The following is a 17,312-nucleotide window of genomic DNA, read 5'->3' as shown; positions in this document are numbered from 1 at the left end:
TGGGTGTGGGCTGGACTTAATGACTCGTATGTAACAACAAGCAGAAGTGGTGATGTGTGAGCTGGAGACTGGGTCATAAAAAGTATGACCTGCTTGCTCACTCCTGGATTGCTCACTCTGGCAAGAGCCAGCTGCCGTGCAGTGAGAACATTTATGAAGTCCTATAGAAAGTTCCACTGGATGAGAAAATGAAGCCCCCTGCCAAGAGCCATGTGAGTAAACCCCAGTCAAGCTTTCAGATGACTGCAGCCCCAGCTAACATTTTAGCTATATTCTCATGACAGACCATGAACCAGAACCAACCAGCTAAGCTACACCCAGATTTCTGACCCTTGGAAACTGTGTGAGATAATAAATGTTTGATGATTTAAGATGCTAGGTGTTGGGGGGGCTAATTTGTTATGTAGCAATAGATAATACAAAGAATTTAAGAAGTTACACAGAGGCAGATAAAGAGATAAGGAGATATACAATATGAAAAAGATATAAAATATAAAATAGAATAAAAACGTCTAATATAAGCCTAAATGGAGCTCTCTGAAGGAAATTAACAACAGGGGAGAGATAATATTTGGAGAGATGAATGCCAATAATCTTTCAGAATTGATGAAGTGTGAGTCCTCACTCTGAAGAAGCACAATATCTCCTAAGCATGATATGATAAGAAAAAGAAATTCATATCTACATACAGCACAAGGAAACTGCCCAATACAGAAAATAAGGAAAAGATTTCAGAACAGTGGAATGGTGGGGGGAGACAGATTATGTACAAAAAACACCAATTATCCTGAAGCAGAGTCCTCAGCAGCAACAGTGGAAGCCAGGAAAAGCATATTAATAATTCCAAAGTGCTCAAAGAAAATAATGGCCAAGCTAGAATTATATGCTTGGGAAACTCTTTTTCAAGAATGGAGACATTTTCCAACAAATGAAATCCCCAGCATCCCTCGCTGATAGGGCCCATCTAATGGACATGCTTCAGGGAGAATGAAAATGATCCAGACAGGTCTGAGATGCAGGAAGGACTGGGAGGCACAGAAAGCAGTGACCATGTGGGTGTAGCCAAACAGACCTTGACAGTTACAAATAATAATAATATTACAAACTTGTCTTCATCCGTTTTGTGTTGTCATAAAGTAACACCTGAGGCTGGGTAATTTATCCAGAAAAGAAGTTTATTTGGCTCCTGGTTCTGCAGGCTGTGCAAGAAGCGTGGCTCTGGCATCTGCTTCTGGCGAAGGCCTCAGGCTGCTCCACTCATGCTGGAAGGCAAAGGGGTCTGGTGTGTGCAGAGATCACACGATGAGAGAGGAGGCAAGAGAGAGAGGAGAGAGGTGGGTGCCAGGCTCTTTTTGACAACCAGTTCTTGGGGGAACTCTGATGGAAACTGACAGGGCAAGAGCTCACTCATTACCATGCTGGTGGCACCTGGCCATTCATGGGGGAGCCAAACACCTCCCACCAGGCCCCACCTCCAAAGCTGGGGATCAGATTTCAACATGAGATTTGGAGAGGTCAAACATCCAAACTATATCACTTATGGAGTTAAAAAATAGAACTAAAATACAAATAACATTTGAGAGCAAAGGCTTGCAAAATGATTGTATTGTTTGAAAGGAAGAGTAGGCTATTTATTAACCTGAGACCATGTTAAGTATGTAAAATGTAATATTCCCACAGAAGGAAGGGCTGGATGCAAGCGAAGACCACCCAAATGAGAAAAGCAAAGGCTATCATTTGTGCAGAGCTTGCTCTGGCAAGGGAGTCGGCCACCAGCACTGGATATGGCAGAGACCAAGGGCGGGACAAGGGGTGGGAGAGATTCAGGGAGGAAGAGTGGTGACATCAGGCTGCCCCGGGGTGGAGGCAGGGCCTGGGGAGTCCACTTGGGGCTGATTGTGACAGGGGTGCTATTATTGGTTTTCTTGGGCTTCCCAGGCTGGATACTGAAGATGATGGGTTGGCTTCCTGGGCTGGTGACTGCAGATTGTGGGTCAGAGTTCAGTCTTTATACATGGTCAGGTCATTGTCCATTTGTATATTTAGTCTCTCAAAGGGTATCCACAGCCGCCTCCCTACAGGGTCCCTGCAAACTGTGGCCTGCACAGAAGTTCACAGCTCCTCTCTGGGGACCACTCCACGGGGCTCTCTCATCCCCAGGACCTCAGGCTGGCACAGCACCCACCCCTTGCTAGCCCCAGGGTGCTGTACCATCCTGGATGCTCCGGGCAGGGCATTCCCTAAAAGGAGCTGTCTGGTGGGGCCACCGCACCGCAGGACTTCTGGTTCAAAGTGAGACCTGGAAATGCTCAGAGCGCCCAGAGGGACACTCCAGAGGGCTCCAGTGTGAGAAGGGCTCATCCTGGCATCCTTGGCTCCAGAAAGGTGGATGAGCTCGGGCTTCAGAATTCAGAATGTTCCTGTAAGAATTCGCTCCTCCAAAGAGCTAAAGATTGCACAGACATCGCCAAAAACGGAGAATAAAGCAGCATAAGCCAAGATCTGGAACCTGCCTTCTGTTCCCTCCCACGCACCATCTGAACTTGATGCTGAGCACAGAAGACTCCTGACCGTCAGCCCCACCCCTGCCTCAGAGGAGGGGCAGTCTTCCTGGGGGAAGCACTTCAGCCCTGGGACGCTGCCAGCGGGGCCTGGGTGGAGGGGTCTCCATCACCCCGTTCCCTCAAGCTGCCCACAGGAGAGAGAACACTAGAAGCTGAATGTCAGAAAGAGACAGTTATCTCAGCATGCTTCATGCTCCAGGGGATACATGAAACTGATCTCGGCTGAAAATAGAGATGAAAAGTGACCAGGAAGAAACTGGACGTATTTTAAGTGTCCAAAGCAGATCACAGAACTAGAAGTTCCCATTTGTGCAAACGGACGGAATGACTGAGACCCACACACTCCGACTCACACACAGGACTAGAGAGGCACACTCCAAAACATAAGCACTCATCATCCCTGGGTGGCCAGGAAACAGATTGCTGTTTTGACCTTTTGCCTGTGTTTTCTCATTTTTATGGAACAAATAGTAGAGAATGATGGTAAATGTACAACCTGCAGTGGAAGGGCCTGGCTCTAAATCTTGACTCCACACCTGATTTGTTATGTTAATTAATTTAAGCTTCCTCATCTGTAAAATGAGAATAATGATGGTTCCTGCCTCCTAGGGCCAATGAGAGCTTTCGGCGCATGAATTAGGTTCACTCCCCGCGTGAGGGAACGTGGGCGGGTTCAGACAGGGGCTGGCACACAGCACGCACCATAGGCTCCAGCAGTGTGATTATCGTTGTTCTTCTAGAACGACTGACGTTCCCAAGGCTGAGAAACTCTTCCTTAGATCAATCAGTAAAAGAAGACTGGGTAAGTTCAGAACTGCGACCAAGAGCACGTTCACCTTCACCCAGCTGCAAGACCTTCGGACCCTGTCATTCTGTGATCTGCTTGCTGGGAGAGGATCGGTCAGATCCGCAGCAGGCTGGGGGCTGCGGGCACCCACGGCGGCCTCGGGCTTGTCAGGCCCTCCCAAGTGGGGGATTTTGACCACGGTTAGGAAGGGAGACAACAAAGGACAGTGTCACCTCCTTAAAAGCAAAAACTCATCCCACCGGCAGAGGGCGCAAGCGGCAAACCCAGGAAAGACTGGGACGTCGACTGGAACACCTGTTTCCTCTAACAGAGTGTTAATAAACGTTTTTGCTTGAGTAACCTCTTAAAGGATTTCTGGAAAACTAGGTAACCCTTGCACAATTTTTCAAGTGGGCATATAACATTTTTACCATAATTAAAAATAGCTGCAAGGGCTGGCATATTGCAAATAGTAACATTTAAAAATAAAAAGATTACATCATTCTTTTAAATATATCCAATGAAGTGTAAACACCACAATAATTTGATACTGCAAGAATCAAATTTTAAAACTATAAGAACAAGCTCATCTTCAAGTCAGAAATTTTGTATCATTCTTTTTCTCACTGTATATCCATTCCTTCTCCCATAAATTTATGGTAATATAATATACTTTAATGCTGAAATACTTTTATTTACCACCCTGTCATGCCTCTCATGACAAAACACAAATATAAATTGAAAATTAAAACGTCTTATTTCCTGAGATCCTTCAAAGACTGTTAACGATCTTTCTTTGGGATTGAATTATCACTATAATTGAAATTAACACAGCTTTGCTATGAACAACACTAATATATTACAAGTTTTGATAAGATATTACAAGGTTTTGCAATTGTCTGATTGCCTGTTTGGCACCTGAGAAATTTTCATACCCTGGGGCAACGTGCTTTAGTGAGAGGCCATGTGGGTGAGAAGGTGGCTTTCTTTGGTGACAAAGATACTGAGAAGTGGAAGGAACCAACCCTGAGGCTCAACCCACAGGCTCTTTCTCAGGCAGGGCAGTTTTAACAAGGAACTTGAAGATCAGGAACATCAGTTCCTTAAAACTATCCTTTTCACATACAGTATTCCCTTGGAAAGTCTTCCCCTGTCCTGGGGTATGCCTGCTCCAGTTTGAAGAAGCTGTCAAAACCCACTGTGGGCTGGGCACAGTAGAACTCTGGGAGGCCAAGGTGGGAGGATTGCTTGAGGCCAAGACTTTGAGACCAGCCTGAGCAAGAGCGAGACCCTGTCTCTACTAAAAATAGAAAAATTAGCCAGGTGTGGTGGCGCATGCCTGTAGTCCCAGCTACTCGGGAGGCTGATGCAAGAGGATCACTTGAGCTCAGGAGTTGGAGGCTGCAGTGAGCTATGATGATGCCACTGTACTCCAACCTGGGCGACAGAGCAAGACTCTGTCTCAGAAAACAAACAGCAACAAAAAAAAAAAACTCCACTGTGAAGAAAACGGGAAAGCTGACTGAGCCAGCTGGCCACTGGGCCAACGGGGCAGGGGGGTGGAAGCTTACAGCCTGGAGGCCCAGGGCAGCGCACACCCCCGAGGTCCTTTCATAGCCCGGGAAAGCAGGGCCAGAAATCACTGATCAAAGTCAGCCCAAAGGAGGCCTGGAGACTGAGTCACAGAGGGAATCTGCGCAAAGGGATGAATAGAAGTTTCTAAAAGTAAAAGAAAAAATACTTTTTTCCCAAATGACTTCATTACTGTGTGGCTAGGAATCACAGAGCACAGTCAGAAAGTAGTATTTCTGTTTTAAATGTTTTATGTTAAATTGTTTCTATTTTAAGTGTTACATATGTCTATATTCGATTTGATTGCCTTACTTTGCAATAAGACACTGAATAATTTACAGCTCTTTAAATTCCATTTTTAGCAAGCCCTATAAACAGAATTTGAATATGAGAAAATTTAAATATTTGAAAGCCACCTAATTGTTTTTTAATTTAAAAAAATAGAGCTAGTTTGCACTTGACTACAGCTTGAGTCCTCTGCTTTTTGAAGATCACCCCTCTGCAATCCAGTCTCAGATGTTCTGAAATGGGGTAAAACGCATGTGCCTGGCAGAAAGAACAGGCTTTGGAGTTAGACACATTTACATTCAAATCCTGGTTTGGCCAGTTGTTTTTGTGTAAGCCTTGGTTTTCTCATCTATGAATAATAAGAAAAAATAATAATTCCTATCTTGATATTTTTGGAGGGTAGGAATCAAATGAGATAATGTGTCACTTAGAGGCGACGGTGGTTGTTCTGGTGGTGATGTTGGACAATGATATTTTTATGCTTCGATTGCTCTGGGGGCCATGACTTCTAGACCTAACTTTTGCCCTAAATTCCTGTGTGACCTTGGGCAAGTCCCTTTATCCTCTTGGGCTCAGTGACCCAACGTCCAATGCAAGGATTTTACCGTATGCTCGGTAAGGCGCGGCCAGCTTTGACTCTTGAGCTAACTTTCTACAACCTGCCAACCAGACGTGGTCCTGAGACCAGCAGCAGGCACACCGCCCGGGAGCAGCAGTGCAAACTCTCAGACCCCACCCAGACCTAGCTCCGAATCGGCACTGTCAGAAGATTTCCAGGTGACTTTCACGCACAATGTTACCATAGGAGTTCTGCTCTACTGTTCCTGATTAAACTGATTTGAGGCACCTTTGAGGAAAAACCAAACAACCAGAATACTAGAAATATAGAAATTTTGTTGACTGTAGTGGTTGGGCTGCTCCTGACAGTTTAGAGACAATGTCCTTCATTTCTGACCACTAACATACGAAAACACAGAATTTATTCATTCTGAATGTTTTGTTCCTGGAGACAGCAGATGTTCACAGTGCATTTGCTGGGAGTGGTGAGCAAATGTTCAGAGTTGGATATTCCTGTCTCTTAATTATCTGATATTAAATAATGACCTTTTATTCCCACTCTTTTTCTGGAGTCAGCAGAAGTAATTCCTTTTCTTTTCTTTTTTTTTCTTTTCTTTTTTTTTTGAGACAGAGTCTCACTCTATTGCCCGGGCTAGAGTGCCGTGGCATCAGCCTAGCTCACAGCAACCTCAAACTCCTGGGCTGAAGCAATCCTCCTGTCTCAGCCTCCCAAGTACCTGGGACTACAGGCATGCACCACCATGCCTGGCTAACTTTTTGTATATATTTTTAGTTGTCCGGTTAATTTCTATTTTTTAGTAGAGACAGGGTATCGCTCTTGCTCAGGCTGGTCCGAGACAGGGTATCGCTCTTGCTCAGGCTGGTCTCGAACTCCTGACTGCAGGGGATCCTCCTGCTTTGACCTCCCAGAATGCTAGGAAGAAGTAATTTCTAGTCCCCTCTCTGCCACTTGTTAGCCATTTAGCTCTGGGCTAGCTACTTAACCACTGGAACCTCCACTACCCCATGTGAAGAGAGTAATAATTCCATCTTGGATGTTGTGAGGATTATGAGCTAGTTGCTAAAAACACTCAGCTCAGCCCTGGAATATGGTAGCAGTTAATGATTTTACAAAAAGAAAATGTCGGCTGGTCTGATGGTAGTGGGTTATCAGAACTTATTAACATTAATGTCACTAAAGTTGGTATACAACCCCCACTGGCTTTAAAAAAAAAAAAAGGAGTCTACGGCCATAACACCCTGATCTCAGAAGCTGAGCAGGTCAGGCCTGGCTAGTACTTGGGTGAGAGACTGCCTGGGAATACTGGGTTCTGTAGGCTTTAATTAAAATTAAAAAAAAAAAAAAGAAATTGAAAAATCAATTTTAAGAAAAGGAAATGTCATTGCATAAAATAGTAGGTACTGGGCAATGGTATTACATTATTATGGTTGTCATTGTTATTAATATCCCAGGGGACAGAATCAAATAGAGCTACTGGACTAAAAATGTATCCAGGTATTCTCCCTTGGTGACCAGATCATACTTCAGGTCCCTGAAAGGTGGTTCCCTCCAAGGTCTTTGACATTATTTCTGGAATGGTGTAACACTCGATTCACAGGTATGGCCAAGCAAACGCTCTTCTCCAAGGATGCTTTAGAATCCGAGAGTCCTTATGATTTTTACAAACACAGTCCCACAGATGATTCAAAGCTGCCTTTGTAGCTGCACAGAACTTTCTGGACTGGAGGGATGGATGACAGATGTTCTCTACCTTTGATGGTTGATGCCAGGTTTTCATCCTCTTTCAAACCTCTCTAAGCCAGTGCAAAATCCTCCTGCCCTCGGGTGCTGACAATTCAAAGCATGTGGCATTGGATGTTACACGAGAAGGTATCATCTGGCTTCTTTTGTAGAGCTTAGTTTCCATAAGCTATGGATTCTTGGGCTTTAAAACCATCAAATTTACTAAATTAAGAGCATGAAAAGCAAACCTGAGAATAGTAGTACATACCTGCAACACACTTATTCCACAAAGGATTCATATTCAAAATATTTAAAGAACTCCTAAAATCCAGTGCAGCACATGCACATGGTGGATTACTATGCGGTGATAAGAATTAACAGTAACAAACTTCAACTGCACATGTCAGTGTGAATGAATCTCACAGTTGAGATATGTTAGGTAAAAAAAGCTACACACAAATGTGTACTGTATAATTCCATTTATATAAAATGTAATAGAAAATAGGCACAATCTATGCTTCTACGAGTTTCTGAGGGCCACCACAACAAATTTTCACAAAGCTGATGACTTAAAACAACAGAAATTTATTCTCTCACAGTCCTGGGGTCCAGAAGTACGAAATCCAGGTGTCAGCAGGGCTACACTCGCTCCTAAGACTCTGAGGAAGAACATTCCTTGCCTCTTCCAGTGTCTGGTGGCCCCTGGCTTCCTTGGCTTGTGGCCACATCACTCCAGTCTCTGCTTCCATCGTCACACGGCTTTCTCCTCTGTGTTTGTGGCTCCTCCTCTCGGTCTCCTATGAAAACACTTGCTATTGGATTTAGGGCCCACTCGGATGACCCAGAATGATCTCATCTCAAGATCAAAGACTGTTTCCAAATATTGGAAACATTGGCAGGTTGCAGGGGTTCGGACACAGACACACCTTTTTGGGGACACCATTCAACCCACTACTGTGCTGCTAAAAGCCAGGACAGTGGTTTCATTTAGGGAGCTTAATGACTGGAAGGCCACGGGGAGCTTTTGGGGTGATGGTAATGCTCAGTTTCCCAATCTGGGTGCTGCTAACACAGGTGTGTTCACTCTGTACAAATTCGCCAAACAACACACCTATCATTTGTGCACATTTCTTGATGTCTGTTGAACTACAATAATTTTTTTTTTTTTTTAGAATTCATCAAAAGGATTGATAAAAATTATTCACATTTCCCCATTCTTCCCACATTCCTGATGAAGGGACTCCAAACAGACCATATCCAGGGAAGTGTGACCAGTTCTGGACCCCTTAACTTTTGCAGGATGTGGGGACATCAGTAAAAAGGGGATTGTTGACAAATTGGACACCCCAGAAGAGGCTACAAAGATTTCCTTTTGGATAGAAAAGATATGAGAGAGAAAAGATATAAGAAAGTTCCTTTTGGACAGAAAAGATATGGAGATACCCGCCTCAGAGCATTCCAGGGCAGCACGTGGGACACAGAGAAGACATGGAGACTCCTGAAAGCAGAGCTGAGGCTGGCAGGAGGGGGTTTCAGACACAACTTAGCCTAACGACAAGGCTCCTGACCTCAGAGATGCTGAAAATGTCGTGAAGCAGCTCGGCATGCAGAATAGTGGCTTACCCCCAAATATCCACATTTTGATCCCTGAATCTCTGAAACCTTAATCCCCGAATATGTTACATTACCTGGCAAAGGGGATTTCAGGATGCAGGTGGAGTTAGGGTTGCTAATCAGCAGACGGTGGAATTACTCGACATGGCCTGGCTGAGCCTGATGTGCTCACAGGGCTCCTTAAACATGGGAGAGGGAGGGGGGCAGACGAGGAAGGACTCGGAGTGATGCAAAACGAGAAGGTCCCCCCTGTGCTGCTGGCTTGGAAGATGAAGGAAGGGGCTGCAAGTCAAGGACTGTGGGTGGCCTCTAGAAGCTGGGAAAGGGTAAGGGAGTGGATTCTCCCTGGAGCCACCAGAAAGGAATGTGGCCCTGCCGGCAACTTGATTTTAGTCCAGCTACACCCATTTTGGGGCTCTGCCCTTCAGAACTGTGAGATAATACATTCTCATTAAGCCACCACATTTGTGGCAATTTGTTGCAGCAACACTAACACAGATAGTGCGGTCCCCATCACTAAAAATGTTTGAGGAAAGACAGGGCAATTTGTCACAGTAGTCGTGAAGGGTGCACAGGTCATCTCCAAGGCTCCTGTGACTTGGAGACGATGATGTTAGTGACAGTGCTTGGTACTGGCATCCCTCAATAGAGCGCACTGTGCCCCTTCACACATAATTTACCCTTTGATTCTCCCACTGAGTTTATGGACATACACCAGGTAGGAATGATTACCGTCATTCTGTGGCGAGAATTTAAAATCCAAGGTGAAGTGCTGCCCAGTCCAAGATGACACAGCCAGGAAATAGCAGAGGCGGAACTGGAGTCCTGCTTTCCTGGTTTACAGTTCAGGCGGCTCTTTCCACCATGCGGTGCTTGCCTGTTTCTGAGTCCAGGGTCTCCCTTTGTGGGGAACTGGGTGAGTTCAGCTTAGGTCATCTCTGTCAGGACCCAGAGTGTCTCATTCTGGCCTCCGAATACAGCACTAGTCCTGTTCTGTCCTGTACTCAACAGCAGTGCCGAGTCAGCTGGGCTCCTGGCTTCATCTTGCTCAACCAGGAAGGAGCTCGGGCCCTAGGAGTTACCGACTCTCTGAGCTCTCTCTGGTCTGCACACTCTGCCCAGATTGCAGCAGCAACTGGCCCAGGCACTAACCTCTGGTATTGCCTGGAGGTTGCTGGGCTAGGTCATGAGAGATGTGGCCACATGTTTGTTGGATGCCCAACAGGCCTTAAAAATCTCAGGGTCCTGCATGAGGTCATGGCAGGTATAAGCTGGGTGGGGCAAGAGAGCACTCCCCATCTAGGTACATGCGGAGGACCTCAGAGGGGGTGCTCCAGGCCCAGAGATGTGTTGGAGGGAACATTGCTCTGACATCTCTGACAGCGATATGGAGTTTTGCTGAGCATGTGTCAGACACTCACTTTTGGTTGCCTGATCTGCACCCATTCTGCTCCTGTTCTATGCTAACGTAACCACAATAATTTTTTTTCCCAAAGAACCAGTTTTTGGTTTCATTGATTTTCTCTATTGACTTCCTCTTTCCAATTTCATTGATTTCTGTTCTACTTTTGTTTTTTCATTTCTTTTCTTCTGTTTACTTTGGATTTAATTTATTTTTTCTAGTTTCCTAAAGCCGAAGCTTAGATAATAGATCTTTCTCTTTTCTTTCTTTCTTTCTTTCTTTCTTTTCTTTTTTTTTGGAGACAGAGTCTCGCTCTGTTGCCTGGGCTAGAGTGCCGTGGCGTTAGCCTAGCTCACAGCAACCTCAGACTCCTGGGCTCAAGGGATCCTTCTGCCTCAGCCTCCCCAGTAGCTGAGACTACAGGCATGTGCCACTATGCCCGGGCTAATTTTTTGTATATATTTTAGTTGTTTGGCTAATTTCTTTTTATTTTTATTAGTAGAGATGGGGTCTCACTCTTACTCAGGCTGGTCTCGAACTGCTGACCTTGAGCTATCCTCCTGCCTCGGCCTTCCAGAGTGCTAGGATTACAGGCGTGAGCCACCGCACCTGGCCTCTCTTTTCTTATATATGCATTCAATGCTATAAATTTCCTTCTAAGTACTGCTTTTGCTGCATCCCACTAATTTTGATAAGTTGTATTTTTATTTTCATTTAGTTCAAAATATTTTAAAATTTTTCTTGAGATTTCTTCTTTGGCCCATGTGTTATTTAGAAGTAAACGTGTGTGTGTGTGTGTGTGTGTGTGTGTGTGTGTGTGTGTGTGTGTGTTTTCTTTCTGAGACAGGTCTCACTCTGTCTCCCTGGCTGGAGTGCAGTGGCATGACCATAACTCACTGCAGTAGCAAACTCCTGGGCTCAAGTGTGCCACCATGCCTGGCTAATTTTTCTTATTTTTGTATAGATGTGGTCCCAATATGTTGCCCAGGCTGGTCTTGAACTCCTGGCCTCAAGTGATCCTCCCACCTCACCCTCCCAGAGAGCTAAGGTTACAGACAAGAGCCACTGTGTCTGGCCAGAAGTGTGTTGTTTAATCTCCATGTATTTTGGGATGTTTTCCAGGTGGTTTTCTGTTATTGATCTCTAGTTTAATTTCACTGTGGTCCGAGAGCACTTTGTGTGGTTGTGGTCTTTTGTTAAGGTGTGTTTTATGACCTAGAATGTAGTCTATCTTTGCAAATGTTCCATGTGAGCTTGGTAGGAATGTGTATTCTGTTGTTTTTTGGTGAAATAGCCTATAGATGTCCATTATATCCACTTGATTGGTGGTAGTATTGAGTTATTGATTTTCTGCCTACTGGATCTATCCATTTCTGATAGAGGGGTGTTAAAGTCTCCTACTAGTGGATTCATGTATTTCTCCTTACAGTTCTATCAATTTTTGCCTCACATATTTTGATACACATACACATTAAGGACTACTATGTCGTCTTGGAGTGTTGACTTAGTTAATACTATGAAATGCCCCTCTTCATCTCAGATAAAGATATCCCTTTCCTTGCTTGAAGTCTGCTCTGTTTGAAGTCAATATAGCTACTTCTGCTTTCTTTTGATAACTTGGAGCATGATATATTTCTCTCCATCCCTTTACTCTTAAGCCATATATATCTTTATTTTAAAATGGGTTCTTTTAGACAACATAGATTTGGGTCTTGTTTTTTGAAACACTCTGACAATCTCTCTCTTTTAATTGGTGTTTTTAGATCATTGACATTGAAAGTGATTATTGATATAGTTGGATTAATATCTACCATATTTGTTACCATTTTCTATTTGTTGCCCTTGTTCTTTGCTCCTATTTTGTCTTCCACATTTTTTCTGCCTTTTATGGTTTTAACTGAGCATTTTATGTGATTCCATTTTCTTAGCACATCAATTATGCGTCTTATTTTTTATTTTATTTTTTTTACTTTTTTTTAGAGTTGCCCCATAGTTTGCAATGCACATTTACAACTAATTCAACCCACTTTTGTAACAATATACCACTTCATGGGTAGTACAAGTACTTTACAATAACAAAATAATCCTAATTCCTCCCTCTCATTCATTTCCCTTATACATAAACATACACACACGGAGTAAGTCCTCACTTAATGTTGTTAATAGATTCTTGGAAACTGCAACTTTAAGCAATATGACATATAATGAAACCAATTTTGCCGCAGGCTAATTGATATAAACAAGAGTTAAGTTCCTATGGCATATTTCTGATTGCAAAAACATTACCAAATTTCTAAATAAAGACCCTCCCTAAACACTTTTAATATTAAACATTGACATAAATGTGAGCCATACATACATTTAAGAGAGATTATTAAAAACAAGTAAGATAGTCATTTAACCAGTTTTTGGTGAATCAGTAAGTATGATGATCATAGTGCTGGTGGGTTAAATCAAGGAATAAGTGTTTAGAAAGTGAAAATTGGAAGGAGCAACTCCTGCCACCAGTTCAAAAACAAACAATAACAAATATGGTGAGCTCACTGAGCCCCTTTATACTGCATTATTTATTGTCATGCATTTGCATGATTATTGTCTGCTTTACAAATTTTTATTTTGTAGTGATTTGTATTCACTCATTCATTTTCCAACCCACTTCTTCCAGTTCAGAGTTGCAGGCACCCAGCAGCTCAGGGTGCAAAGCAGGAACCAACCCTGGTCAAGATGCCATTCCATCACAGTACACGTGCACACACACACACAGACAGGGACAGTCTAAACATGCCAGTTCACCCAACATGTACATCTTTGGGATGTGCGAGTACCCAGAGGAAACCCATGCAGTTATGGGGAGCATGTGCAAACTCCACACAGAAGGTGGCCCTGGCCAGGAATCAATTTTTTTTTCTCATGGATGTTATAATGAAACAATGTTGAATGAAACAATATTATTTGAGGACTTGCTGTGTGTGTGTGTGTGTGTGTGTGTGTGTGTGTATTTGTATCCATTTATGGATAAATAACTGAATAAATTGTTGCTATTATTATTTTGAACAAACTGCTATCTGCTAGATCAACTGAGAATAAGAAAAATAAAAGTTTTTGTTTTACCTTCACTTATTTCTTCTCTGATGTTCTTCCTTTCTTTATGTATGTAAGAGTTTTTTTTTCTTCTCCCTTCTTTCAAGATTTTTTCCTTCACCTTTGGTTTTCTGAAATTTGAACGTGATATGCTTAAGTGTAGTTTTTCGGGTATTTATTCTGTTTGGTATTCTCTGAGCTTCCTGGATTTGTGATTTGGTGTCTGACTTTAATTTAGGGAAATTCTCAGTCATTATTGTTTCAAATATTGCCTCCGCTCCTGTCTCTCTCTCTGGGGCTCTCACTACACATGTGCTCCCTTTCGTAGTTGCCCCTGTCCTTGGATATTCTGTTCTGTTCCCACCCACCCCCTAGTCTTTTTTTCTCTTTGCTTTTCAGTGTTGGATGTTTCTATTGTCATATCCTCAAGCTCAGAGATTCTTCCCTCAGCCATGCCCAGTCTGCTAGTGAGCCCACCACAGGGAGTCTTCATTTCTGCTCCTGCCACATCAGACTCTGGTTCTGACACTCAGTCTCTTCAAACTGTTTTTTCCTTTTAGTAGCCTTGTGATTTTTGTTTGAAAGCTGGACGTGACGTCCCAGGTGACAGTGGGAGGTATGGGGGAGAGGACGGCACACCGGTCCTGCGATGGGGTCTCAGTCTTTGGGTGATTCTGTGCCCAGAAGGGTGAGTGTCATCAGTGTTCTCTGTCCCTTCTCCTTAGCTGGGACAGGATGGCTAGAAGGGACAGGAGCTGGGTGCTTCCCTTCCCCCAGGGCAGCTGGGCTCTCATAAAACATCTGTGGGGTAGGCTCTGGCTAACTCATTTCTCCCGAGGACAGGGCTTGGTAAGAAGAGCAGAATGTTCTAGCATATTCCAAAACGGTTCCTTCTCTCCTCCCCCTGACAGGTTGGGCTCCTGGAGGTAAAAGTGATAGAATTGTGGAGGCCCTCAGTGACTGGATCTGTGGAATCTGACTCTCAGAGTTGTCCACACCAAACCTCCAACGATTCATCAGTTATGGCTCAGGTTTCCCCATCCTGATGCTGGTTTCCCTGTGGGCTTCTCCTCCATTAAGTTGCCATCCTCTGTATCCACATGTCTGTTTCTCCAGTTTGGGGGGCAGGGGTTTGCCTCACTTCTCTGACAGATCTAAGGAGAGCTGTTGATTAGCTTTTCACTTGTTTGAATTGAGTGGTGACTTCTAAGCTCCCTACATGCCGGAAGTCCACAATGGGTATGTTCTACGTACTCATCCGACCCATCCTCTTCCCTGACAAAGCCTGTACTTCATCCTTAGTTTCAAGGGGTTGATCCTTGTTGGCCTAAACCAATCACCAACGCCTATCGTCCAACCCAGCGCCACAAGCCTTTTTTGGAGATATCATGGGGAAAGGTGTTGGGTTTCCCACGATAGGTGAGCTGGGATTCAACCATTTTAATTTTAGGTGATAAGGTGACCTCATTAGGTTGTGCAATTTGGGGATATCCAGGCTGCTAGAGTTTCATATACACATGGACTGGAATTATCTTGATTTTGCCACTTTGCATTGTTGATGCCTTCCCTGAGAGGCAACCATGCATTTAGAAATACTTGCCACAGATTAAATTCGCATTCTCTTCTTCATAAGTCCTGACACACAGCAGTACAATGGCATAAAATATATTCTACACAGCCACTTCAATGCATCAGGGATGCTTAAAATAGTTTATTCAAATTATAAAATACACCCAAATAGCTAAAATGTCTGTTCACCATTACAAAACCCAAGAGAAAACTTCAGTGTGACGTTGTGAACAACATAGGAAACTTGCATGCAGAGGCACCCGAGTTTGTGAGGACATCGGCAAGTTATTATGCTCACTCTAGTGGTGGCTGTTTCCTGCGAATGAAGCTCTCTGGCTGAGCCGAGGAAGTATGTACATCTGCTGAGAACAGGCCCAGCAGAAATGGAAGGAAGGCGAGCTCGCAGACAGAGTCTAGCAGGATACCTGAATTCCAGGGATAAAGACAGTATCAATCATCTATTCATGAAAGAAAAAAATGCTTTTTGCGCCAGTTAGGATGCTTTCCTAGGGTTCTCTAATCGAAACTGGGCCCAAAGCCCAGCAGGAGGGAGGGCTCAAAGTATAATTCCTTGTTGTTGCTAAGGCTTCACTTTCCTTTGTGGAAACAAAAGTGACACTTGGGCGGCTACCGTGGTGGCTAAGTGCATACAAACACACCCCACAATTAGGAGAAAATTACAAATCAGACACTCTGGACTCTGAGATAAACCAAACTAAACAAAACATCCAAGGTTACTCTGTCAAGTTCTGGAATCCCAAATCAGTGCAACTTGAGTCATTCCTACAGATTGTGAAATCCCTGACCTAGAACACCTTCTCCCTGACTTTGCTAACGCAGAATGTCTGAAGATGTGTCACGGCCTTTACAGTCGTGATTTCCATATGAGAATCTTGCTGTTCTTTTGCGCCACGAAAAGATGGACGTCGTAACTTTGGTAATCTTGTCCTTTCTTTCCCTTGAAAAACCTGTAGTGTTTTCTTATTTGGCAATCCATACTTTGACGTCTGACCTTGCAACTGTTTTGTGGATAACATTCTTCTCTTGTCTAAAATGTATCTGTCTTCGGGTCTTTCTCCCCTGACCAGGGGTCCACGAAGAGGGCCCGAGGTGCTCACCTACTGGACACAAGACGCCTACACTTGGGGCTGACTGTCCAGGCCCAGCCTGGGTGAGTTTCTCGAGACCACAAAGCTCAGCTCTTGCTGATCCTGCATGTGCATGTTTGCTTCTCACCTGTGTCTGCTGCTCTGCTTCTGTTTTTTTTGTTTTTTTGGAGACAGAGTCTCGCTCTGTTGCCTGGGCTAGAGTGCTGTGGTGTCAGCCTAGCTCACAGCAACCTCAAACTCCTGGGCTCAAGCAATCCTCCTGCCTCAGCCTCCCGAGTAGCGTACTACAGGCATGCACCACCATGCCCAGCTAATTTTTTCTATGTATATTTTTAGTTGTCCATATAATTTCTTTCTATTTTTAGTAGAGATGGGGTCTCGGTCTTGCTCAGGCTGGTCTCAAACTCCTGAGCTCAAACGATCCACCCGCCTCGGCTTCCCAGAGTGTTAGGATTACAGGCGTGAGCCTGTTTCTGTTTTATTTTCTAAATTATTGGTTCTGATTTGTTTTTATTTTCTAAATTATTGGTTCTGATTTGTGTATAGTTACGTATGTCTCCCTCAGTGAGGCTTTTATGATTTGACCATTGGGTGATGGCTGCCGAGTGTCAACCAACAGGGATTCTGGTTGTTCGCGTTTTTGTTTGTTTGTTTATTTGGGGATCCTGATATCTCCTGGGGTCCTCAGTTTTGTTTCTACTGTTTGTACACCAGTATGATCTCAAATCACTCAATAAGAAAAGTGTTTTTCCTCCCTCTGGAGTGGAGAGCAGTCCTTTGATATCTGTAGCTCAACCAAGTTGGTTTTGAGTTCTGCGTTTTCCTTTATGAGCTGTGGGTAAAGTTAATAAAACTGAAACAGTTGGTTCTCTCCCTGTGTGTATAAATAAAAGAAGCCTTTCCCTTTTTTGCTGATCACAGAAATTTGCCTTTGACAAATCTGTTTATACTTCCTCCGTCGCTCTCTCTTTCTCTCTCCCTGTCTCTTTGTCTCTCTTGCGCTTTCTCTGTCTGAGTCTCCGTC

The sequence above is a fragment of the Lemur catta genome, chromosome 15 (assembly GCF_020740605.2).
Source record: "Lemur catta isolate mLemCat1 chromosome 15, mLemCat1.pri, whole genome shotgun sequence".
Lineage (NCBI taxonomy): Eukaryota > Metazoa > Chordata > Mammalia > Primates > Lemuridae > Lemur > Lemur catta.
This window is presented reverse-complemented; position numbering follows the sequence as displayed.